The sequence below is a fragment of the Lygodium microphyllum genome, chromosome 10, assembly GCF_053477565.2.
Source record: "Lygodium microphyllum isolate KBCC chromosome 10, Lygodium_microphyllum_v1.1.10, whole genome shotgun sequence".
Lineage (NCBI taxonomy): Eukaryota > Viridiplantae > Streptophyta > Polypodiopsida > Schizaeales > Lygodiaceae > Lygodium > Lygodium microphyllum.
The window spans coordinates 145689542-145715585 of record NC_141144.1 but is presented as its reverse complement, the minus strand read 5'-3'; the positions used below and the strand labels follow the sequence as shown (position 1 = coordinate 145715585).

The 26044-nt window shown below is 42.5% G+C and overlaps 1 protein-coding gene across 9 annotated transcripts in view; it reads right to left on the bottom strand.

Moving 5' to 3' along the window:
• Window positions 1-25811, bottom strand: part of LOC148030659 (uncharacterized) — a 39535-nt gene extending 13724 nt beyond the window's left edge. For 2 of the 9 annotated variants that reach the window (XM_087687008.1, XM_087687011.1), the window contains exons 1-2: window positions 24681-25671; window positions 24463-24531 (exon numbers count right to left, since the gene is read on the bottom strand). The gene's annotated coding sequence lies outside the window, so the exon portion shown is untranslated. The other 7 variants (XM_087687014.1, XM_087687015.1, XM_087687012.1 and 4 more) reach the window with 6 other exon arrangements.
• Window positions 25812-26044: the final 233 nt, after the last annotated feature.

Genomic DNA, 26044 nt, shown 5'->3' with positions numbered 1-26044 from the left:
CCGAGTCAAAGTCAGAACCTGAAAAACTCTCCTGTCTTTTAGCCTGTGACTTCCCTTTCTTCTGTGTCCCCCCTCTCGAACCTGCAACAAAAGCTTTGGTGGAGGTGAATCCACTAGCTACCTCTTTGGTGCACTCGTCATGCTCCAAAACAAGCGGGCCAAGCTCCTCCCATAGAAGCTTCTCACGGATCCTCAATGTAAAAAGGCTAGTGTAGAAGACATCAAACCGAGGGGATGGCAGCTAAGTCAAAAGAATCATGGCCATATCCTCTCAAGAGATCATCTTGCCAAGGGACGCAAGCTCATCTCTCATATCCTCCAACCTGTTGATATGATCCTTCATGGAAGAAGAATCATCAATAACGAGCATCCATAATTTCTTCTCGAGAGTAATCCGATGGGCAAATGTCTTCTGATGATACAAAGAAGCAAGCTTTGTCCACACTTCCGCTGCTTTCCACAATCTACGCACATGCGCTAGGACAAAATCTTGTAAGCTCAAAAAGGAAAGATCGAGCTCTCAAGTTGAGCCGATCCCATAAGGCCGCACAATCCATCAATGATCCAACGGTAGGGTCCTCCACTAGAAGAGAATAGGATGGGTAACAAATGCCCAAAGATCGAAGGTATTGTTGGGAATAAAGGTCCTCGTGCCTTTAAATGTGCTCGCGTGTGAAAATGTATATATCTATCTAAAAACCTAAAGGTACACACTCATCATTGTACCTAAAAAAGTGCTCACTCTCTACTCTGCTCTCTCTGTCTCTCGCTGCGTGTAACAACTAACTGTCTCAATCTTCGTGTCTCTCCCGTACCTGCAAATTGGTATCAGAGCTGCAGTTGAGGCGTTCGTACTTCTCGGAGTTTGAGCAGGAGCTGACAAGCAAGCTCAGGTCATAAGTTCGTGGGCAACAAGTCATGCAGGCAGCCATTGAATAGGTCGTGAGATATAGAAGGTGGACTATGGAGAGTGCGACAGGGCCAGGCTCCAACTGACAAAACGATTATTGGACTAGCGAGTGGGGCGATGGCTAGCAGTGGGGCGCTGACCAGCGTGGCAACGACCAGCAAGGACTTATGGGCGTCTACATCACGCGATTCACGATGTCCTGTGCGACAAGACTGCGTGGTGGGTCGACAGGGCTGACGACGAACGCGGCAGCTAACTCTCACGAATGGGCACTGTAATCCCTGATGGGTAAACAGACCCGTCATTCAACATTTTTTTCCCTTCAAAAATTTTTTAATTCCTCTTCCCATTACCAGGTGTTCACACCTACAAGCACAAAAGGCAAATCTGTGTCTTGAAATTTGGGGGTTTTCCCAAATTTATGCCCAACACACATTGCAGTGTTCTCTGGACTAGAAATTGCAAACATTGAATGCGAAGGTCTCAGAAATTTTTTTTGGGATTCTCAAATGCAAGTGAGATTTTTCTCGGATGAGCCAATCTCACTGAAATTTGTGCAATCTTGGCCAGATAATTTAGGGCTTTTCCAAGATTTGGGAAATGTAATGCAAGACAAGCAAATTTGTCTCAGAAATTGCAAGAATTTGTGAAATCTTGCCTCCGACATTTGGGGCTTTTCATGTACATGCACAAATTGGATTGAAATTTACCCAATTTCTCGACATTGATGCACATTGGACCCCGTGCAATTTGGGGCTTTTGCAGTTTGGGCAAAATCTCTGCAGCATTTGGTCATTTTATGTACATGCAGGTTGAATTCCACACAATTCGAACATCAATACTTGGTAAAATTTGGGGGTTTAGCTGAAATTACTCTATTTTGGCAAAATTGACCTGTTCTATGCATGACAAAGAAAATGCAGATGTGTGATTGATGCTTTGAGCACAAAAATTTTGGGGCTTTGACTGTTCGAGTCAAATTTTATGCCTATGGGTACATGTACAACAGAAATTGCAGCTAAAATTTCGGATTTCTCATGTAATGTAATGTATATGCCCTTGGAACAGCTGTAATCAGTTGTGGAATGTTGTAGCTCATGGTTTGGTGCTTCCGAAAATTTATTTACAGATCTGAAATCTGTGCTTCTGCATGGTCATTTATTGCTGGTTGGTACTTTTTGTACCTTGGTCACTTAGGTGACAGCTTTGGGCCTGCATTTGCTGATTCTTTTGTCACATTTGGGCTGAAAATCATGGCTGGCAGCAATGACAACAGTAATCTAATGCACACAAAGAAGCTTGAAGGAGCACATAACTTTGTAGTTTGGCAAAAGCAGTGCTACAATATCCTGTTGCAAAAGAAGCAGGCAAAGCCGATCAAAACACAAGGGGCAAAGCCCACAGATATGGAACAGGATGATTGGGATGAGTTAAATGAGCTTGCACGCTCAACCATAGAGCTATCAATTTCTGATGCCTTGCTGTTCAACATTGAAGGTTTGGATTCTGCATATGCTATTGGACTAGACTGAAAGAACTGTATGCACAGAAGAGTGTTGCAAGCAAAGTGTATTGGCTGAAAACGCTTATGGATTTGCGTATGAAAGAGGGTACCGCAATGTCTACTTACTTGAGTGAGTTTAATTCCATTTTCAGCCAGCTGGTTGCCTTGAAGTTCATGATTGATGAGGAATTAAGGCTACTTTCTTGCTTTGCACTCTACCAGAGTTGGGATACATTCAAGACTACTATGAGCAATTCTAATGTAATCCTTTTGTATGCTGATGTAAAGAGTGCTCTACTCATGGAAGAAATGAATCAGTAGAACAATGCATCCAGTAAGTCTTCCAGTGCTTTGCATACTAGGGGCAGATCACAACAGAAAGGCAAATATGATAGCAAGGGACGTAGTAAATCACATGGCAAAGATGTTGAATGCCATCATTGTGGCAAGACGGGTCGCTTTAAATGTGATTGCTACAAATGGAAAAAAGAGAAAGGAAAAGGCAAGAAGACAGATGATAGCAAGGAAGAGAAGAAGGATAGTCAACCTAAGAATAGCAATGCAAAAATTGAAGAGGTGAATGTAGTCGCTCATGACAGTGATAGTGGGAGTGACGTACTCTTTGTCTGTTCACACTTTGGTGCACATGCGTTACTTGCAGATACAAATGATGACATGCATACCTGGATTCTTGGTTCAGGTGCTTCCTTTCATGTCACCCCTCATCGTGAGTGGTTCTCTAACTATACAAGGGGTCGACATGGTGTTGTCCACCTTGGGGGCAACTGTGCATGTGACATTGCAGGTATTGGCAATGTGCAGTTGTAGTTTCAACATGGCTATGTCTTTACACTTCAGCATGTACAGCATGTACCTCAGCTCAAGAAGAGCTTGATTAGCACAGGGCAGCTAGATAATGATGGTTTTGTGCGTTACCATGCTGTTGCCGTGACCGAGCAGCCAAGCATTTCTTTGTGGCATGGCCGGTTGGGACACATGAGTCAAACACAAATGAAAGGGCTTACTTGTTTGGGTTACTTGCCTTGTCTTCGTTATGCTAATTTTGAGCATTGTGATCATTGTATTTATGGCAAACATGCACAGACATCTCACAAAAAGTCTCTTTCTTTGAAATCTTCTCCTCTAGAGTTAGTACATTCAGATGTATATCAAATGCCAAGATTATCTATAGGGGGAAAGAAATATTTTGTCACCTTTGTCAATGATGCTACACGAAAGGTATGGGTTTATCCTATTCGTACCAAGGATGAAGTGCTTGACAAGTTCAAAATATTCTTGGCATTGGCTGAAAATCAGACAGATAAGACACTTAAGTGTCTTCGCTCTGACAATGGTGGAAAATATATGTCCCAAGGCCTTTCAGGCATTTTGTGATAGCAAAGGGATAAAGAGGGAGCTCACTATCACTCATAATCCATCCCAAAATGGAGTTGCAGAGCGTATGAATCAAACCATACAGAATAAGGTCCATACGATGCTGTCTTATGGTACATTACCCCATGGTTTTTGGGCAGAGGCTATTATGACCGTTCACTTAATTAATTGATCACAAAACAGGTCTTGGGAGGGGGGGGAGTTCCCCAAGAAGCGTGGTCGGGCAAGCCACCTTCATATGCTCACCTGAAAGTGTTTGGCTGCGAGGCTTTTGTGCACATTCGTAAAGAAAAACGCAGCAAACTTGAGCCAAAATCCTGTAAATGCATTTTCCTAAGATATGGTGACAAGGGTGAAATGGGATATAAATTGTGGGATCCCAAGAAAAGGAAAGTAGTACGCAGCAATGATGTTATCTTCCGGAAAGATCGCATGCATAAACAGCCCGAAAAGACCGAGGAGGTCTATAGGGTTGTATTCCGGGAAGAAATACCTTTTGGACAGCAAAATGTGCCTGTTGTACAATAGCAAATACGTGCTGTAAATGAACTTGTAAATGCAAAAAATGATGCTGGAAATGATCAACCAGCTATTGCCCATGATAATGAGCCACCACATGTGTAGGAATAGCCAATACAGCAAGCTGTTCATGCTGATTTGCAAGCTGAAATGACAGGACAGCATGCTGAAAATGAAAATTTGCAGAAACAGCCAGCAAACAATGACCATTGGGTTAGGAGATCGTCTAGGGCTACTAGACAACCTGATAGATTTGTTCCTAGTGCAAATTATGTGGCCGATTATGTCATGTTGACAAACTATGGTGAACCGTCTTGCTTCAAGAAAGCAATGAACAGACAGGACAGCAAAAAATGGTATAAAGCCATGTTGTCAGAGATGGAATCTCTTGAGAAAAATGGCAGTTAGGACTTGGTGCAGTTGCCTAAAGGGCAGAAAACCCTTCCATGCAAATAGGTTTACAAGATGAAGGTCACTTCTGGTTCCTCACCAAAGTAAAAGCAAGATTGGTTGCAAAGGGGTACAAGCAGGAGCATGGAATTGACTTTGATGAGATTTTCTCTCCTGTAGTCAATATGACTACATTGAGAATCATTTTGGGCTTGGTTGCAGTACAGATAGATGTAAAGATTGCATTTTTACATGGTGATCTTCGTGAAGACATATATATGCAGCAGCCTAAAGGGTTTGTGAAAAAAGAGAAAGAGAAGATCGTATGTAAACTCAAAAGGAGTTTGTATGGGCTGAAATAAGCACCAAGAGAATGGTATCATAAGTTTGATACATTCATGCAATCGCAAGGCTTTCATAGAAGTCAAATGGATCACTACTTGAACACCAAGAAGGCAACAAATGGCAACCTGATTATCTTGGTTTTGCATGTTGATGACATCCTGATTGCTGGCAGGGATCCTCATGCCTTGGATTCATTGAAGCAAAGTCTTCATGGCAGCTTTGACATGAAGGATCTTGGTGATGCACATTCTTGGCATGCGAATACTCAAAGATAGGTCGACAAGCTTACTCTATCTATCTCAGCAGGAGTCTTCATGGCAGCTTTGACATGAAGGATCTTGGTGATGCAAATCACATTCTTGGCATGCGAATACTCAGAGATAGGTCCACAAGCTTACTCTATCTATCTATGCCTTGGATTCATTGAAGCAAAGTCTTCATGGCAGCTTTGACATGAAGGATCTTGGTGATGCAAATCACATTCTTGGCATGCGAATACTCAGAGATAGGTCGACAAGCTTACTCTATCTATCTCCAAGGTTTTGCAGCATTTCAATATGGAGGGGGGAAAAACAATTGGGGTTCCATTGCCTCCATATGTGAAACTTAGTGCAGAGGACAGCCCTACATCTGATGATGAGAAGGCTGAAATGGCCAAGATACCCTACGCTTCAGCTGTTGGCAGTTTTATGTATGCTATGGTTGCTCACGTCCTGACATTGCCTTGCAGTGGGAGTGGTTAGCAGATACATGGCAACCCTTGGCAAGAATCATTGGGATGTAGTGAAAGATATTATGAGATACCTCAAAGGTACAAAGAAGTTGTGCATCTACTTTGGGAAGCAGAAGGCATCTGTTGTTGGCTTTACAGATGCAAACTATGCTGGTCATGCAGATTGCAGGAAGTCCAATTCCGGGTATATGTTTACTTTCACAAGAGGAGCAGTCTCTTGGATCTCCAGACTACAAAAGTGTGTTGCATTATCTACTACAAAGACAGAGTACGTGGTTGCCACTGAGGCATGCAAGGAAGCTTTATGGCTTTCACGTTTGGTGGGAGAGCTTGGCATCATAGAGTTACCTGTTCTCCATTATGATAGTCAGAGTGCTATCATGCTAGCACGGAATCATGTCTTTCATGCAAAGACAAAGCACATATAGGTGAAGTACCACTTCATTAGAGATATACTTGACAGCAAGAGCATCGAGCTTGTCACAATACATACAGATGATAATCCTTCAGACCTTCTCACAAAGGGTCTTCCAGCAGAGCGGTTTGCTCATTGCCGACAGATGATGGGAGTTGGATAGATATATGTACTTCAGCTTTGTACATACCTAGACTTAGCTGATTCTTTTTTCCTCTTAAGGCACATTGCCTTTAGGTGGGAGGTTGTTGTGAATAAAGGCCCTTGTACCTTTAAATGTGCTTGGGTGTGAACACACCCTTAGCACTTGTACTTACACATATATATCTATCTAAAAACCTAAAGATACACACTCATCATTGTACCTAAAAATGTGCTCACTCTCTACTCTGCTCTCTCTCACTCTCTCTGTCTCTCGCTGCACGTAACGATTGACTGTCTCGATCTTCGTGCCTCTCCCGTATCTACAAGTATCAAGAATACACTCCACCTTACATGATCAATGCAAGTAGTTGGAACCATCAAGCCGGTCTTCTTTGGGCAAAGAAGGGAGTAGAAGCACCTATATAGGGGATGCCATGGAAGGCATATGAAGGCCAACAAAACGAACCTTCTATAAAACATGGACAAAATGGGGAGAAGAGAGATCTCGTACAAACAGGCTAGGTGACCTCCGGCCGTCACATGAACTAGCACGAAAATCTAAACATCTCTCAAAGGAAGAAACAAAGACCTCATCCTCTGAGTCATCAAAGAACTAGTGATAAGACATCTTCATATCCTGCAAGACACCTACAAGAAATCTGTGTTTTGGCGGTAGATAGCCCTGAAACAAAAGGAAACAGCTACAAGATCACAAGGAAGTCGATGTAGAGGGTCCGCCTAGGGAAGATAGACTATCGCTTGCACAAGAACTATGTGTGTTTGCTGAGGAGAGGTGTCGCCTAACTGAGGAAGCCTGTCGCCTCCAGCAGAAGAGGAAGTGGGCAGCAAAACGGGTACCTGGCACAAGAAAAGCTGATGCCTCGAAGCAGAAAGCTGCGTTTTCAGCAAAACGTTGATGTGGCAAGGCTACCTAGCAATCTAGGGTGGTCTCCTCCACGAGAAGTCAGCTATGTGTCACTCTTAGGCAATGATACCATGCTCTAATACCATGTGAGAGTGCGCAACGGAAGAAGGAACTCGAACACAGAGAAAGAGAGAGATAAACTGCAAGAGAAGAAGAAAAGAAACTTGAACTAAACCAGGAACAAATGTTAAATACAAGAGGATTGATCAATCCCTGCACGTAGCCCACAGCGTCAATGAGGGCACTAGATCAAGCTGATGATGATGGCAGCACCGAAGACTGAGGAAGATAACGGAGTCGAAGTGTGCACCTACCACGGAAGAAGAGAAGATAATCTAACCGACTACCAAGTGGAAAATGACTATAAATAGCCAAAAATCCCAAAAACTAGCCGACCTGAAATTTGGGGCCAAAAATATGTCCAACCAGCATTTAATGCTAGTAAAAATGCTAGAAATGCTCAAAAAGATCCCAAAAAGGGTGGACAATGTCTAGCAAGTGAGGCAGGCTGAAGAATGCAAAAACTGCCTTGGGAAATACACATAAAATCCCAACTCGAAAATAAAATGCACTGAAATGCAATAAATCGAGTGCTCTAGAATGAGCTACCATCAAAACAAGTGATAGATAGGTCAAAGCTCCTAAAGTCCTCCTTTGACTAAGACTGAGGCTCACAGGCAAGAGATGATAAGGCATGACAAACATGATTGCTAACAGAATTTTCACCAATGAGAATCTGGCCATGTGAAGGCCCCAAATGAGCAACACTTGCTGAAGAAGGAGTCATGTGCCGTGAGGCACCACTGTCAACAATCCACTCCCGAGTGTATGGGGCCATCAACGTAGCATTAAAAGCCGTAAGGGTCGAATCCTCAACCACCTCCAAGTGGAGGAAAGCAATTGATGAGGGAGTAGCCACTGCTCCGGAATCCTTTAAAAATTTCTCCTTCTCCTTGTCGGGGCAATCCTGTTTTCGCTAATTTGTTTTGCCACATATGTGACAAGTAGACTCCTTTTCTTTGTCCTTCTTAGATTTTTCCTCCTCCTCCTTCTTTTGGTCCTTCCCCTTCTTCTGAGAGGACTGACCAACCAAAGAATCAAATTTAGAAGCATTGGTTCCTTTCAATTGCTCGTCTTGGTCCAAGACCATAGGAACCAACTCTTCCTACCGAAGAGTCTCAAACCACCCTCAAGCAATCAAGGTGGAATAAAAACCACTGAAATAGGGTGATAATTATGAAAGAAGAATTATCGTTATGTATTCAAAAGTGATCGACTTCCCTGTGTTTTGTACCTGCATCTGAAGCTGCCTCAACTTGTTAATATGCTCCCACATAGAAGATGACTTGTTGACACTCATAATCCTCATCTGCACTTCCAAAGAAACTCGCTTCATGACGGGGTCATACAATTGTACATCTGATCAAGCTCCAACCATATCTCGCGGGCCACCATCAAATGCTCAATATGAGAGATAACAATTGTAGTACATGAGAGAAATAAAAATGAGCAAATGCAAGCATCAAATTTATCCCAATGTGCCTGAGCCTTTGCCAACTTCACCTTATCAATTGTTGGAAGAGAGTCTGAAATCGTCTCGCAAAGGACGACGATGAATAGCCTCCATAACAAGCTCTGCCGAATCATAGGACTCCAAAATGGCAAGCATCATGACTTGCCAGATGCGGTAATTCTCCCCATCAAGCTTTTGATCTAATGGAAGAGCCGGTAAGACAATCGCATTCCGGTCCATGATCACTTGAAACTCTGCCTTGGCCTCAAAAGACATCTTCACCTACAATGCCTACACTAAACACAAAAATCAGTCCCCTTTGACTATGAAAATACAGCCTGCTAGGGCTCTAGACCGCTCGTCCCATTCATTCTTCACCTGCCGCAAGCGATGAAAAGTAAAATCCACACTTGAAGGCCCAAAATGCAGCCTTCTTCATTCTCTAACAGCAAAAAGACAACAGTAATTTTAGCAAATCTTCTCCTTTCTCGCACACCCATGCTTGCCTTGGCCTTGTTCTGATACGCAGCCCTCCTACTCGCCCTTGAAGGCTGAAAACGCACCATTGTGTCGCGCCGAAATCTCCTCTTTAGATGGGTCCACCCTAGGTCAGTCCTTCAATGCTCTAATACCGTGTCAAAGTGAAGCAATGCGAAAGAAAATGACCAAGACAAAGAGTGAACAAAGAGAGAAAGAGAGAGTGAAACGCAGAAAATCTGCAGTGATGAATGCTGTATAAGGATGTAGAAATATACACGGGACCCGGGTGCAGAGAGAATGTCTGTGTATGTCTCCACCTTGAAGATCTCGGTCTCTGTCAGCCCCAAGGGCAGTCTCCATGGTCTGCAGCCTGAAAACTAGGAGCACAACTAAGAAGGACAGCAAAACCAAGGCCAATAAGTAGGCCAGCTTGCCACGTGTTGCCTGCCACATCAGTTGTGCCACATGGCACTCCTGCTACACCTATCACCTGCTCCTGCTCCTGCTCCTGCCTGTCCAAGGAATGTCCAACTGTCCAGCTCTAACAAATTCATGAGTCATAAATTATAATTCATTTTGTTGCCTTAAGTTTTGAAAACTATGTCTTAATTGTGTTAAGTTGTCTTAAGTTTCAACCATTGAGACTCCTGAATCTTCACTCGTGAGTTGTGACATGCGTAATGAATCATGATTTCAATCATATGACATGAAGACTCAAAGTTTTGTATGGAATTTGGGTACATGTTGTTGTAGGCATTGATATATTTACATACCCACATAATACCGTATTTATTTAGTGTACAATCCGAAAAGTTACTTCCCCGTTTCCAAAATTTGGCCGAAACTCTAAAACTCCAATTTTTCCCGTTTTTGTTTCCCCCGTTTTCGAAACTCCCCCATACTATGCTTGGCAAACACACATTTTCTCTAGTCTTCATTCTATGTACAAGTAGCACATCTACATCCATTGTGGCTGATACTTCCTGTTTTTTGTGCTATTTCCATCAAAACGCAATTTTCATGATGATTACAAGATTAAAGATGTCTTACCAATTTACAGGCTTTGATGACTCAAAAGAGGGGGTTCTTTCTAGACACTCTTCTGAGCGAAGACACGATTATCACCATTATCGTAGATAGGAGGATTCTCCTATTCGCACCTGTCCCCCTTTTATTCATCTATTACAAGAGGCTCCATCCCAAGTGAAGATGTCATCCTTGATATCCTTAGTGCAAGTGCCTATTCTACCTTCCTTACTCAAAGAAGACAAACTGGATGGTTCAAACTATTTGTTGTGGTCATATAAAGTGGAGTACTATCCACACCTTCGATCTTTGGGAGCTTGTTTCTTACCCTATCCCCCGTCCCAAAGAGGATCCAACAAATGGAACTTCTATGGACCATATAACCTTGTGGGATTGGCTCAACGCTCAAGCTCGATCTTCTCTTTATGAGTTTACAAGATTTTGTTCTTGTGCATGTTCACATGTTAAAAACCATGGCAAAGTGAGGAAGAAGCTTGCATCTTTGTATCAGCACAAGACGTTTGCCCACAAGATTTCCCTTGAGAAAAAGTTGCAAATGCTCAATATTGATGACTAAGATAGAGGACATGAGGGGCGAGCTTGCCTCTCTTGGTTCGATGATATCCTCTAAAGACAAGCCTATGATCCTTACCATCTCCTTGGTTCAATGTCTTCTACACTAGTCTTATCATGTGAGACATTCTTATGGGAGAAACTTTTACCACTGGTCTTGGAGCATGACATGTGACAGAAAGATTGGGGCCAATGGTTTTAGCTCCACCAAGGCATTTACTGTAGGTACAAGTGAAGGGAAGAAGAAGGAGAAGGCCAAGCAGGAGGATAAGAAGGATGAGAAGAAGAACAAGAAGCCCAAGTGCCCACACTATGTGAAGGGCACTCATCTCGAGGAGAAATGTTGGCAGAAATACCCCCACTTGAAGCCAAAGGAGAAGGATTCAAAGGCCACCCAACTACAACAGAGTTTGTCTTTGTGCATGTCTTCGCTGAGGAGGATATAGCTCTTGTTTCTTCCGCACAAGGAAAGCCTTGGCTTGTGGATAGTGGGGCCTCTTCTCACATGACCTATAGACAAGATTGACTTTAGGACATGCATACCAAAGAGGACACAATCACCATTGGTGACAACTCTGTCGTTCCCGTTCGAGGAGGGGCAACTATTCCCTTATTGCCAAAAAAGTAGTCTTCTTCAACCAAAGTTCTTAATATATTGGATTTAGGTTTTAACCTATTGTCTGTTCATGGTCTTAGACGGCTAGGTACCTGCATTGTCTTTACACAAGATACAGTAACTGTGGAGGATGTTTCTACAGGTGTCATTCTTTAGACTGATTCATAGGAGGGTGGGCTTTGCACACTCGTAGCCTTAGCCGCAAGGTCTTCCCACAAGCTTGGGCTGCTTTGGCATGCTTGTTATGGTCGTTTGAACATTGACCCTATTCAATGGGCTTCTCAAAAGAAGAAGGTGGAGCGACTTCTAGATTTCCCTCCTATTCACACTTGCCCTAGCTGTTTGAGGGGCAAGCAACATAGGCAACCACATCCATCGGTTGCCACTAGGAGAACTTCTACACTGCTTGATTTGGTATGTACCGACCTTTGCAGACCTATGGGCATGGCCTCCCTTGGGAAGGCCAAGTATTTGATGCTAATTGTAGACAACTTTAATCGTTATGTATGACCTTATTTTCTCAAGTACAAGAGCGAGGCGTACTCCCAATTCTATGAGTGGAAGGTGTATGCGAAGAAGCAAACTATTTTCAAAGGCCATGGCGTACAAGCAAATCATGGTGGAGAGTTTACTTCTAACCTCTTTTTCCAATTTTGCAAGGATTACAGTATTCGGGTGGAGTATTCACATCCAAATACACCATCGCAAAATGGTGTGGTGAAGCATGCGAATCAGACAAATCCCGATCAATGTTGAAGCATCAAGGTTTTTCTCATTCCCTTTGGGGTGAGGCCGTGGCTCTTGCAGTTCACATCCGCAACTGCTCCCCGACTTATGCATTATAGGACATGACTCCTTACAAGACTCTCTTTGGTAGAAAGCCTTCCGCATCTCACTTTTGCATCTTTGGATGTGATGCATTTGTCCATGTGGATAAGAAAAAGAGGAAGATGAAGCTTGACTTGAAGTCCAATACTGCACTACCACGAAGGGCTATCGGCTCTACAACCCAATGACATGGAAGATTGAGGTGAGCAAGGATATGATCTTTTGATGAGGCTGCGCCCTCCGAGGATCCTATTGGTGGTTCTATTGCAGATGATTCTTCGGCATTGACTAACCCTTCCGCATCCTCAATTCCTCTCCTACCTTCCCGATTGCCTCTTAGCACCCCTTGTTTGTCTTTGGCTCCTCCCCCTTCTCCTCCACCTTCTTCACCAACTTCCCTACCACCTTTGCCAAATGCAACTACTTCTTCGCCGAGTTCTTCCACCCCTTCTACCTCCCCTCAAGAGTCTCCTAGGGATGCTTAGTTGTCAAAGGGGGAGCCTTCTTCAAAGAAGAAGGATTTAACTTCCCTTAGTGAGGGGAAGTCCCTTACACAAACAGCTACATTTCAAGTACTAAAGGCTACTCAGTCTCCCTCGTAGCACGATGAGTCTATTCGGAATCCTCTTTGGTATAGGTGGCTCATACAAGATTCGAGTGTTTCTCACTTTCTTGCTCCTTTTACAAGTCCACACAAATCAACTCACTTACAGGCCCAACAGGATAGTTCAGTATGTGTGAACTATGCTCTTATATCACAAATTCTCCATGAAAAAGAGCCCACTATAGTTGAGGAGGCTCCTGCACAAGATATTTGGTATCAACATATGCAGGAGGAGTTCCATTCTATCAAGCGAAATCAGACTCGAGAGTTGGTTCCGCGTCCATAGAAGTGGAAGGTGATAAGTGTGAAGTGGGTCTATAAGGCCAAGTACCTTGCAAATGGTTCCTTGGATAAGCACAAAGCTAGGTTGCTTGTTAAGGGTTTTGCTCAAAGGGCCAATTTGGACTATTTTGTGACTTTTGCACCTACAACTTGTATGTCTACTATTCGGGCTATCCTAGCTCTTGCAGCCCACCACCGCTAGCTTGTTTATCATATGAACATCAAGTTTGCCTTTTTGAATGGCATCCTTTAGGAGGAGATTATGCTTCACAATCTCCAAATTTTCTTGTGTAGGGGAAGGAGAACCATGTCTATAGATAGTGAAAGGCTCTCTATGGCTTGAGGCAAGCTCCTAGAGCTTGGTACCAAAGCATTGATCAATTCTTTCTACAGAGTGGCTTCCATCAATCAACTCATAACCCCAACCAATACTACAAGGTTGAGGGTGACGTGTGTCTTGCTCATATTGTATGTGGATAATCTTAACATCACAAGGAACTACGCTCAAGAGGTTAATCGAACTTGGGAGATTCTACGACACGAGTTTGACATGACAGATCTTGGGATCCTACACTTCTTCCTTGGATTGAAGATCTATCATATGACAGAGGGCATTTTTATTTCCCAGCAAAGGTACATCTTTGAGTTACTCTCGAAGTTTGATATGGCCGGATGTTGACCTATTTCATGCCCCATGGACCCAAAGTCCAAGCTTTTGGCAATAGGAGATTCCCTTACAAATGCCACCCGTTACAAGTGTCTTGTTGGCTCCCTCATCTTGTTTATTCACACTCAGCCGGATATTTCTTTTGTGGTGTCTTTGTTATCTTCCTTCATGAAGACTCCCACTCGCGAGCATTGGAGAGTGGCTTTCCATGATCTTCGTTATTTACAAGGGACTTGATCCTATAGGATCATGTATGGAAAGGGGGTTACTCTTTCTAGTTGGAGTGACTCTAACTAGGTAGGTGATGTGGATTCGCGACAATCCACTACAAGTTATGCCTTCTTCCTTGGATTGGGACAGCCTATTGTGGCCCTTCCTTCAACAGAGACACAATATCGTGCATTATGTTCCACAACTATGAAGGTGGTTTGGCTTCGCTGCATATTAGCAGAGATTGGCTTTCCCCAACCTGGACCTACATTGCTACATATAGACAACTAGAGTGCTCTAGCTTTGGCGAAGAACCATGTGTTTCATGCTTGCATGAAGCACATTAAGGCTTAGTATCACTAACTTCGAGAGCGGATCGTGGATTCCAAGTTAGCAATGGCCTACTATCCTACGGCAAACGCAATAAATCTCTTCACGAAGACTTTACCCTTGGTTTCTATGCTTCATCACATGAGGTTTTTGGGTGTTCAAACACTCCCAAGATCTAAGAGGGGGTGTTAGCTTGCGTATTTTACTCATATCAGTCTATCATCTCTTGGTTGTGAGCTCTTGTCAGAGTCCAATGGAGACACAAGAGCTCTGGCAATTTGGGTGCATTTCCTTCAGTTGTCAACTACCTATGTGCATTTCTAGGTCAATTTCTGCTTTTCCCAATGTCTCTACCTGACAGCCAAGATTTTTCTATGGCCACCTAACATTTTCTTGCATTTTTATCAATGTGACCAACATTAAATTTTGGTCAGCCAGCATTTATGGCACGTACAGGTGTAAGTCAGCCAATTTTTGGCATTCTTGGCTATTTATAGCTAGGCCCCCCACATAGCAAACACGCATTCTCTCCAATCTTCATTCCTTTATTCACAGGTGCACACTCTGACATTCCATGCTTGGCACTGCCTAATCAATCCATCCCCTTTGTGTCAGTATTCTTCTTCAGTCAATGCAATCCTCTCTCTCTCTCTCTCTCTCTCTCTCTCTCTCTGTGTGTTCATGTTTCTCTTCTGTTGCACACGCTCACATGATCTCCTCCACTAATCCAAGTGCCACTTATTTGCCCCTTGGTTTACACCTTGCAAGACAAATTTAGCCCGAAATTTGATGTTGCCTGGCTAGCCTCTTGAATTCCCTAAAATTCTTCAATTTAAGAGGCCAAAATTCAAATATGAGACCTCAATTCTAAGCACGCATCTCGAGGCAGAGATTGACCGAAAATCTCCACCTCTAATGACTCAAATGATTGGATTCTACTGAGATAACTTGAGAGATGGCTGGAGGATGAGAGAGAATGCTAAAGAGAGAGAAAATTCAGACTTCCATTGAAAGAAAATGGAAAAAATCAGCCGCTGCCCTTTCTAGACAACAGCCATGAAAGTTATCTCCACTAATGAAACACCCCGAATATGATGTTGCCTAGCTGAAACACCCCTCAAACTGCTGTCACCTACTGCTATAATCTCTTCAAGGCATGTCACTACATCCTGGAGGGTCTCCTACTAGTTGGAAATGGCCAATTAACTATTGCAGCAGCAATGGCAGCCCTCTCTCTCTCTCTCTCTCTCTCTCTCTCTCTCTCTCTCAACCTCAAAAACGTTTTTTCCACTTACATGGGAAAGTTTTACAAAGTGGCAGCCTTCTAATCCCATTTTCCAACATTACCCAGCTTACTAAATTAATTTTCAGAATATTAATTCTAAAAATAATTTCATAATTATTTTACTGCTCAAAAAATAATAATTTCACCGGCCAATAATTAAATTGGCTGGTCAATTTGTTTCCCAAGTATCCCTAAGTAGTTATTGACCCTTAGACCCGCATTAATTAATTAATTAATGCCCAGTCTTTAATATCACTACTAACATTAATAGCCAATAAATTGGTACATGTCCAAATCTGACACCGAATACCACCTAGTACCTGTCAAGCATAACTTATTACAACTTTTGCCTTTGGCACCAACTAATATCTTGGGGTCCTAGGTCTCACATGATAAAATAATTAACTTGCACCTCACATGTGCAAGTCACCTTTGTATATTTGATTAATTTTTAATCAAAAGCTAAGCAAAGAATTCAAATTTCATGTCCTCATGACAAACCTTCCCCTTGAAATCCTTGCAATCACCCTCAATTGCACCACAATTTGTCAAAAGCATCTATTGTCACTACTAGAAATACATGCTAGCATCATAGTCAAACAACATGTACACCTATTGATTAATCATGCTCATGCCCTTTGCATATCTCAAATTCTAGCCACTTCATCCAATTACAATCCACACACATGAATCATAACCATTGTCAGAAACATAAGAGGTGCATCCACATGTCAAAACACTATTCTAAGCACCAAGGCAACGTAATGCATGAACTGAGAATAAACAACACCTCATAGCAATGATGTACCAGATGATAGCATACATCAACTGCAAACCACACGTAACTTATGCAATTGTATTTCTCTTGCATCACCTATAAATGTACACTACATATTATCCATGTATCCCATACATGCCTTGCAAATGTACATCACATCCAAATGTACATTCCATGTATTCCAGGCATACTACCAACCTTGCAAATATTTAGTTTCAGAGCCTAGATGCAAACCATATACATCAGCATACCAACTCACAGTGACTAGCACACAAAATAGTGATCCCTATGGCAAAAATACCGTTATATACAGTGTTGATGCAAACCAAGTATATCCAAGATCCACTACATAACCAAGTTGTCCATCACTAGGGGAGTGGTGGTCCAACCTCCCCCTTGAGCATCAAGCAATACTTTGGATCTTTCATGCTCTAGTGGACCTAAATGAACCCTTATCCAAAGTCGGCCCTAACTAAAACACATCAAGGTAAAGTGCATCACTGAAGATAATCTATCATGTCACCCTCCACCATCCATTTGCATCCATCATAGGTGAAACAATACTGAAACTTCACCAAGAAGCACATGAAAACTTTACCTCTACCTCATCATGCCCCAAAACCTACACTAGGTTCTAAGCCTTTTTACCTCTCGAGCATGGAGATCCTTTGTACTTTCATATTGTTGCAAAAAAGGATGCATTGGCTGTACAAAGCATTTGCATGACCAACATTTATGCCATGACCTCCAAACACACTAGGGTTAGCAAATGCATTATCAAACATGTTAGCTTTTGCCCAAGGCATCACACTAACATCACTGTACATAGGGTTTTGCATTCCACTTGCCATATCCAAATAGATTGGACCTTATATACTATACACATATGGCTATATACCAAATGCATTTAATCCTTGCATGCCCATGGCTAAAGAATTATCAGTCATTGCTTGAAAAACTAAACCACCACCAAAGTATCCCGAGTGACCCACATTCGCACGCATATTGTGGGTCACACACATGCCTTGCTATCCAAAAAGCTTTGGATTGGCACTTCCAAGTTAGCCTTGCATATGCATCAATTGCCCCATTGATATCATTTGCTTATGCTCATTACCCACATTTGGAATATCATGCTCTTGCATTGGCTCTTCCTTTGGTGCATCTTGTTGTCCCATGCTCTAGAAGACAATTTTCTCTTCTTGCCTTTGTTGCCCTCTTTTAAGCAATACAAAACATGCATAAACCAAGGATCTTTTGCCAATCGCACAAGCATTTCAACTCCTATCCTCAACTAATAAATTGGTCATCCAATTCCTCTCCTCTTGCAGGTCATCAGCTTTGAAAGGCCTAGAAGAACCCACATTTTGATCTAAATCAACATTATCAGCTTGCTGCCCATGCTGCGTGCCTTGTCCAAGATCAGGCATTGCATTTCCCCCAACACTTTGTGAATTTTTCAGATTGAGAGGCATCATCTGTAACCAGCCTTCGTTCCATAGATGAGTGGTGATTCCCTAATTACAACTTAGTTACAATAGTAACATTTATTACAAAGCTTACAAATGCAAATTAACTCACAATCTTGGACAATGGACACCTTGTTGGCCCCAAAACCGGTGCCCCTTTCGGTATTTCTTTAACTTAATTGAAGAAGAAGTTGATGTACAATGGGATTCTCCCAATCCCTTTCGGTATACCAACTCCCCTTGCTGTCCAAAATGACAAGCAAGTCTTAAATCAAATTTACCCCTTGATTCGAGCAATCAATTGGCCTTCACCGGCATTGATGGAGATGGGAAATGTCCCAAATTCATTGATTTGCTGGTCCCTCCACTTGAATTTGATTGAACACAACTTCAGCCCTATTGAACTGCTGCCCTATCTCAACAACCTATAGATGCTGCCACCTGTTGTTGATTGGTCTTCTCCTGCCCCTAGCTGCCTCAAAAGATCCTCCAATGGCTGCAAGTCAGACCAATAGCATCTCCTCCCTCTCTCTTACAGGCTGTCTCTAAAGATGTCTTTCAGTCTTGCATGGGCATTTTTGACAAGTGGCAACCTTTCCATATAGTTTTTTCAACATTATCCATAATTAAATATTAATTTTCAGTCTTTAGATACTGAAAATTAATCTAATAATTACTTTGGTGCCCATAAAAATAATGACTGGCCAATAATTAAATTGGCTAGGCAACTTCCATTCCCGAGTATCTTTGCGTCATCTTTAACCATCAGATTGGTATTAGGTACCATTAAACGCCACTTCTCTAGTGTCACCAACTGACACTTATGGCCAAATGAATGAACTAAGCCAACAATTGGCACTAGATACCACCAAGTACCTATGCGGCATAACTTATAGCAACTTTTATCTTTGACATCCCCTGGTTTCCTCGGGTCTCACATTCGTAATTAGAGTGTGGGTGGTGGTGAATAAATGAGTGGAGAGGTGGGTTATTTATAGGCTTGAAGTGTCTAGGGTGGCTCACCACTGAGTGAGTGCCCACTGATAAAGTGCCCAAAATGAGGGCGGGCGCTAGCTCTTTTTTGGGGCTATTAGTGGAAACCCTAACTGAGGTGGATATATGGAAGAAGTGGTTTCTTAATAGAGGCTAGTCAACCAATATCAAATTTTGAGCTAAATTTGTCTCACAAGGAGTAGGGTGAAGGCCAATTCCCAAGCAAACCAAGGGTCAAATTGGTTTGAAGGCTTGTTGGTCATTTATGACAGCAAGTGGCACTTGGATTAGTGTAGGAGATCAGAGAATCTTAGTTGTAGTCCATCCATTTGTAAGGTGAAGAAATATGGCAAGGGGTGCTAGTTTTGGGGCCAACAAGCTATCCATTGTCTAAGATTAAAGTGGTAAATCATCAGACACCCTTCCCTCCTCTCTCCAGCCCTTCCACTACCCTCACACCCCTTTTGGCGAACACTGCGATTTGTGGTTCGTAGCTATCTTCCGCCATCTTCTCCCTTTGCTTCAGGCACCCTGTTCCATAGCATCATGCCTTGCGTTTGGAGCATTTTCCACGTGGTATCACCATCCCTCTACTTGGCATCAACACCCTTCTTCTTCAAGCTCCACCTTCATCTACGTTTTTCAATTTGGAGGCTTCCCCGCTGACTAACGTCATCTCCTCCTACTTAGCATCAACGTTTGCTGCCTTGGCATCACTCTTCTTCCACCTGGAGTCAGTCTGGGAATCCTTCCACCTTGCATTTGCAACTCCCAATATCTAGCGTCGGCACCCAAACATCTAGCATCAATTCCTGCTTGGCGTTTTGCTGCCTTGCAACCTCTTAAATTTGCGTTTGCAGCCTTGGTCCACTCCTGGCTTCAGAGGACTGCGCTTTGCTCCCTTGATAACTAATGATCATCTTCTTCCTCCCTGACGGCATCTAAGGACTACGGTTTACACCCTTGACAGTTGTCCTTCACCTTCTAGTGATTATTTCAATAGCCCATTGCCTAGAGGATTGCATTCTGCTCCCGTCACTGTGCAGATTTTCCACAGGTGCTACCGCCTGATTCAAACAGGACGGTGCAGTCATCTTCTAAGCTTTGGCTCTGATGTATCAGTTTTTCTTCACGTGGCATGATTCAATGTTCTTGTGTTTCTGAGTTTCTCTTCTCTCTCAATGTTTGCCATACACATTGTGTTTCTCCCTCCAAACCCTACTCTCTCTCTCTCTCTCTCTCTCTCTCTCTCTCTACATTGTCGCATATTCTAAGATGGTACAAAGCGTAGAAGCTCAGAGCTAAAAATCTTGTTCAACAAAGAAGGCAATCCCCTTTCATTACCGTTGCATCACCAGGAGACAAAGCTACCTTTCTCTTCCTCTCCCTCTCACCCTCCCCTTTTACAAGTTGACACTCCAGTGCTATGACTTCTCCACAGGCAGATGGACAAACCACTAGATGCTCCTATTGCAGCATCATCAGACCCCCCACCAATACTTGTCGACATCAACCTTTGCTCCCTACAATGTTGGAGTATACACATCTACCCCCAGAAACTCGTTGTGCCACCTCTTACTTCTAGGCCACAGAGTTTATTCTACACCAATTTTTAGATTTTTACACTCAAGGCAATAAGACGCATTTGATGCGCACCAAGTCCTTCTTCATGGTTTGTGACTTTAGGGAGTCTAACTATGGTCCACACAATCGACATGCATGACAACCTCAAGTAACCACACCTATTTATTGAATTTAGGTACCTCTGTCTAATACATTGACCCACAACCAAAATTAATACATTAAATGAAACTTTCGCATTAAGGTTTACCTAGGTTGAATAAATTGAACGAACGCACAAACTAACATACTAATCAATAATGTGTGCCCAAAAATACACATTAATTAATTCATTGTTACTTCACAAACCCTTAGCAACTAATGGAACTGTCCATGTCCAACACAACTCATGCAATGTCTTAGACCTAGCCAAAGAGCCAAAGATAAATCTGTTATACTTATTGTGTTTCTCTACAGTTTTGATGTGAATGCCCCCTATCCATAGGATAAGCATTTTTTACCTTGTAGCTAGAGAAGGATTTTTCCCTAGTGTGCACGCCCGTCAATGGGTGTGATACTTTAGTACCTTAGGAATTGTACTTTCATTATCATTCTCACATTAGTGATGTGATCTTCCAACAACTCTCCTCTCTTGTTGTTCGCTTATTCACTATGAGTGTGTACGAGTGTATGCTAGTTAATCCTAACCTAACAATGGTATCAAAGCCATACCTCTTTTCAGCCGCCACTCAACTCACCAACTGCCAACGCCTCAACCACCATTGAGCCCCCAAGCTTGGTTGCTCTCCTCCTTACCTACTACAGTCTTACAAACTTCAGCTTTACTGGCTTCAACATATGCCCCCTTAAACAACATCTATTCCAACTTCCAATCCCTATCACTTGTGCCTAATAGAGCTGCCCAAGTGTCCCTATCTGTAATAAAACCCTCCCCCTTCGCGTGTTCCATAAGAAACCCCCCCCCTATAATTTTCCACTAAAATTATTGCAAATACACATTAATTAATTCATTGTTACTTCACAAACCCTTAGCAACTAATGGAACTGTCCATGTCCAACACAACTCATGCAATGTCTTAGACCTAGCCAAAGAGCCAAAGATAAATCTGTTATACTTATTGTGTTTCTCTACAGTTTTGATGTGAATGCCCCCTTATCCACACGATAAGCATTTTTTGCCTTGATAGCTAGAGAAGGATTTTTCCCTAGTGTGCACGCCCGTCAATGGGTGTGATACTTTAGTACCTTAGGAATTGTACTTTCATTATCATTCTCACATTAGTGGATGTGATCTTCCAACAACTCTCCTCTCTTATTGTTCGCTTATTCACTATGAGTGTGTACGAGTGTATGCTAGTTAATCCTAACCTAACAATGGTACCAAAGCCATACCTCTTTTCAGCCGCCACTCAGCTCACCAACTGCCAACGCCTCAACCACCATTGAGCCCCCAAGCTTGGTTGCTCTCCTCCTTACCTACTACAGTCTTAAAAACTTCAGCTTTACTGGCTTCAACATATGCCCCCTTAAACAACATCTATTCCAACTTCCAATCCCTATCACTTGTGCCTAATAGAGCTGCCCAAGTGTCCCTATCTGTAATAAACCCCTCCCCCTTCGCATATTCCATAAGAAACCCCCCCTATAATTTTCCACTAAAATTATTGCAAATTTTTTTATCTCCTCCCCCCTATCAACGCCGAACAAAGGGGGGGGGGGGGGGGGGGGGAGGGAGGGGGAGGGGAACAGGAGAAGATAATGAAAACGATGATGATGAGGGGGGAGGCCATGTGGCCTACCAACCCCCCTGGCCCATCTCGACTAGTCCACCGGCCACCTGGGAGGCTAAGAACTTCCCCGCCACCATATACTCGCTGAAGGTGGTGGGTGGGGTGAGGTGAGACACCACCACCACCACCCCATAACACCTCCCCCATTATAAAACCTCCTCCTTCCCCCCCCCCCTCCCATCGCAATAGAAGACGCCTAGGCACACTATCTCTTTGACAAGAGAGAGAGAGAGAGAGAGACTTCTGGAAGGTTCCAAAAATTTCCTTCCATAAGAGGCATTCATACGCACAAGCCCGCATTGCATACAACCCCACCCTCCATCGCTTGCTCTTGTTCGGGACGCCTCAATTACAGAATCCTTACTCCCACTTCGCAGAATTTCTTTGCAAGGATAGGTAGTCCGGCAAGGTCCTCCACCAAGGATACACACAACTAGCCCATTTTCTGAGACGCCTCGATTTATCGATAAAGTCCTTGGCCGGGGATAGTATGAATCTTCATCTTAGTCGAGAGATTCATAAGCTGAAAATATAGCTCCAAAACGAAAAGTGACACGCACCAATAATAATCCCGCATCCTCTCGTTTCCATTCTCTTTGAACCAAGTGTGGCATGGATCTGCTTCGGCTTGGGTATCTTTGCGAAAAGTAGGATGTCCAAGACCCGACGCTAAAATGATGTCAAGAGACAAACCCTAGACGACAAACCCCGTAACATTCCATGGGAGTGCTGGGCAGCGTCGCTTAGATTCGTCTCTTGATGGACCACTAAAAACATGCCTGGACAGCCGACAGGTAGGCATGTTCTACTATCTTCAAGTTGCTGCTCAACATTCCTTGTCTGTCCATTCCAATCACTTGCCATCTACATGACAATCCCAATCTATCCATTCCAATCAGTCACCTTGGGTAGAGATAGGCTTGCAATCTTGCATTTGAAAATACTGGAGGAGTTACCCAATGCACTTAGATTGTCGTAAAACATTGCCACTCCTCAACTGTATTAAATTGTATGCCAAGATAATGGTGCAAATGGCAAAGATTTGTGACATCATGTTGCAATTTAGCCTTTAAAGCTACAATTTGTGTCTCATGAGATCAAGTCAACAACATATCATCCATGTGAAAAATGAGAATCAAAAGATTATCCCCATCTTTGTAGACATAATGTGTGCTTTCAATGTGTGAATTACTGAAGCCAAGAGCAATCAAACATGCATGTATTTTTCGTACCATACCCTAGATACATGTTTCAAACCATAAGCAACCTTTAAGAGATCCATTTGATGCTCTGTTAACATGCTTCATTCACAGCCTTGGCACTATGCATTGGTAAGCTATTAAATGTGCCTTTCACTATTATAGACAATGTTTAGGCTGGTTATTTTGACACGCAAGTGTCCACTAATGGTGATTATTTTATACTTGATGATTCATGTATCTCTTGATTGAGCACAAAGCAATCTACAGTGGCCACATCTAGCTATGAAGCTGAATACAATATAGCATTTACAACTACATTGGAATGTGTACGGCTTAGATGCCTTTTGATCAATCTTAGTATGGGACAACAGTCTAACAATTAGAGTGCCATGGCAGTTGCGAGTCCATTTTTTCATGCTTGCACTAAGCACATTGAGGTGCATTATCATTATGCCTGAGAGAGGCTCCATGTAGGGAGATTAATTTGGTTTATGTCCCTACACAAGACAACTTGGCAAATGTATTTACAAAAACTCTCTCTAGAGAGAAGTTTGAGGCCTTTCCAAGGCTTTAGACTTACTACCATTTGGCGATTGAATTATCAATTCCTTGTATACGCTCACATCATTCACTCGAGAGGGGTTTGTTACACTTATCATGTTCTTCCGCAGTTCTAGTATAAACACTCCCTTATTACGAGTACTTTTTACCTTCTAGCTAGAGAGGAGTTTTTCCCCATGTGAACACTTGTCAATGGGTGTGGTACTTTAGTACCTTACGGATTGTACTTTCATTATCATTCTCACATTAGTGGATATGATCTCCCAGCAACTCTCTACATCTTGTTGTTCACTTGTTTACCATGAGTGCGTGTGCATGTGTGCTGCTGAATCCTAACCTAACAAAATCACATCCCCATGACAAAAACACTACAAAGATAGAAGAGCAAATATACCTTCTTGGGGCAGTGTGGAGAAGGAAATTAATTCTTTTTTTATCCCAAAACCAAACTGTGATTCCAACCCTGACCTTGATGGAGTTCCAAACAAGAAAAAGACGGAAAGTTTGAAGCTCGTCAGTGTGTTGTAGGCTCAAAATATACATGTGTCGAACAGCATAATTAGAGATTGAATCTAACATATATAAGTACAGCCAATGGTCTGTACATCTAACCTGATAATCAAGCTGGACACCCCGAAATAAGCAAGCTAAAGATGCTTTACTGAAAAAGCTTCAAACAGATAACAATATTATGTACAAAGCAGATGAAAAAACAATGGCTGTGCTTATAATGACAAAACTGCAGAACTGGACCAAGCAAAAATCATTCATAACATCAACTGCTTGTCAAGAAGACTAGGCCGGCGTGTCAATCCTATACAACATGACAGCTAATAGACAGTGCAGAAAGCTTAATGAACGTGTGCAAACAACATCATTTCCATCTCATGTGACACAGACATGCAAGCCTTCTTAAGTGTTTAGTCTGAAGGTGTATGAATACTCATTCGGACTTGAGGTGCATCCTCCAAGTTCCTGGAGTCACTTAGCGTGGAACTTTTGATGCCATAAAACATGTACAGTCAAATCACCTCAGCTGACGATCTCCAGTTACCAGCTTGACCGCATCTTTGACTCTTCATCATTCTTAAAGTATATGATATGATTGTATCACTAATTGCCAACTACAAAAGCCTCCTATAATCATCGTTAAATATACCTACAGTCATTATAAAAAATCCTGCAACTACAAAAACGTTCTGCGGCCATTATCAAAAATATTGCAACAATAATGTTTCTGTGTTGTCATAAGATCACAAACTGCGTCAACTTTACATGTATTTGCGTGCAACAGGTAGAGAGATGGCAAATTTTCAAAGCTGCAACCAGTCGATTATCTGTCACAAAGAAAGCTGCAGAATCTAGTCTACCTCAGCTTTACAGAAATACATCACCCAGGACGATCGATGAATGACGCTGGGCCCCAAATCACATCCAATCAATGGACAAATGAGAAGAAAAAACAAAGCCGCCATGGATGACACGCCCCGAGCAGATCTTCAAACAAGTGGAAAAGGAGGAAGAAAAAGAAAGATCCGACAGAGAAATGAATGCTCAACTTGGTTGGTTTCCTTATTTTCGGAGCAAAATGGAAATCAAGATCACTTGCCTGGCATTGCAGAAAGTGAGCAGGAAAGGACGACAGCTAATGCCGCAGGACGACTTCGCTAACCTTCGTTTTGTTTGTTGATCACCTTAATCTTTTTATTGAATTCGAAAGGACATTGAAATTGACATCCCATCGAAACGAAATTACCCTTAATTGATTCCCACATGAAGGTCTTGGGTTCAAGCCCTTGAGACTCGCTACTCGTATGGGGCGCTCATGGTACTCTAAGAGTATAATCACATTACACTCGTGGAACGTTAGGCCACTACAAGTGAAGTTGCATGGCAACTTTGTTGAACAATCTATTTCTTTTTTTTTTCTCTTCTCTTTTTTTTCTTTGTTTTTAATTTTTTAATTTACTCTTTCT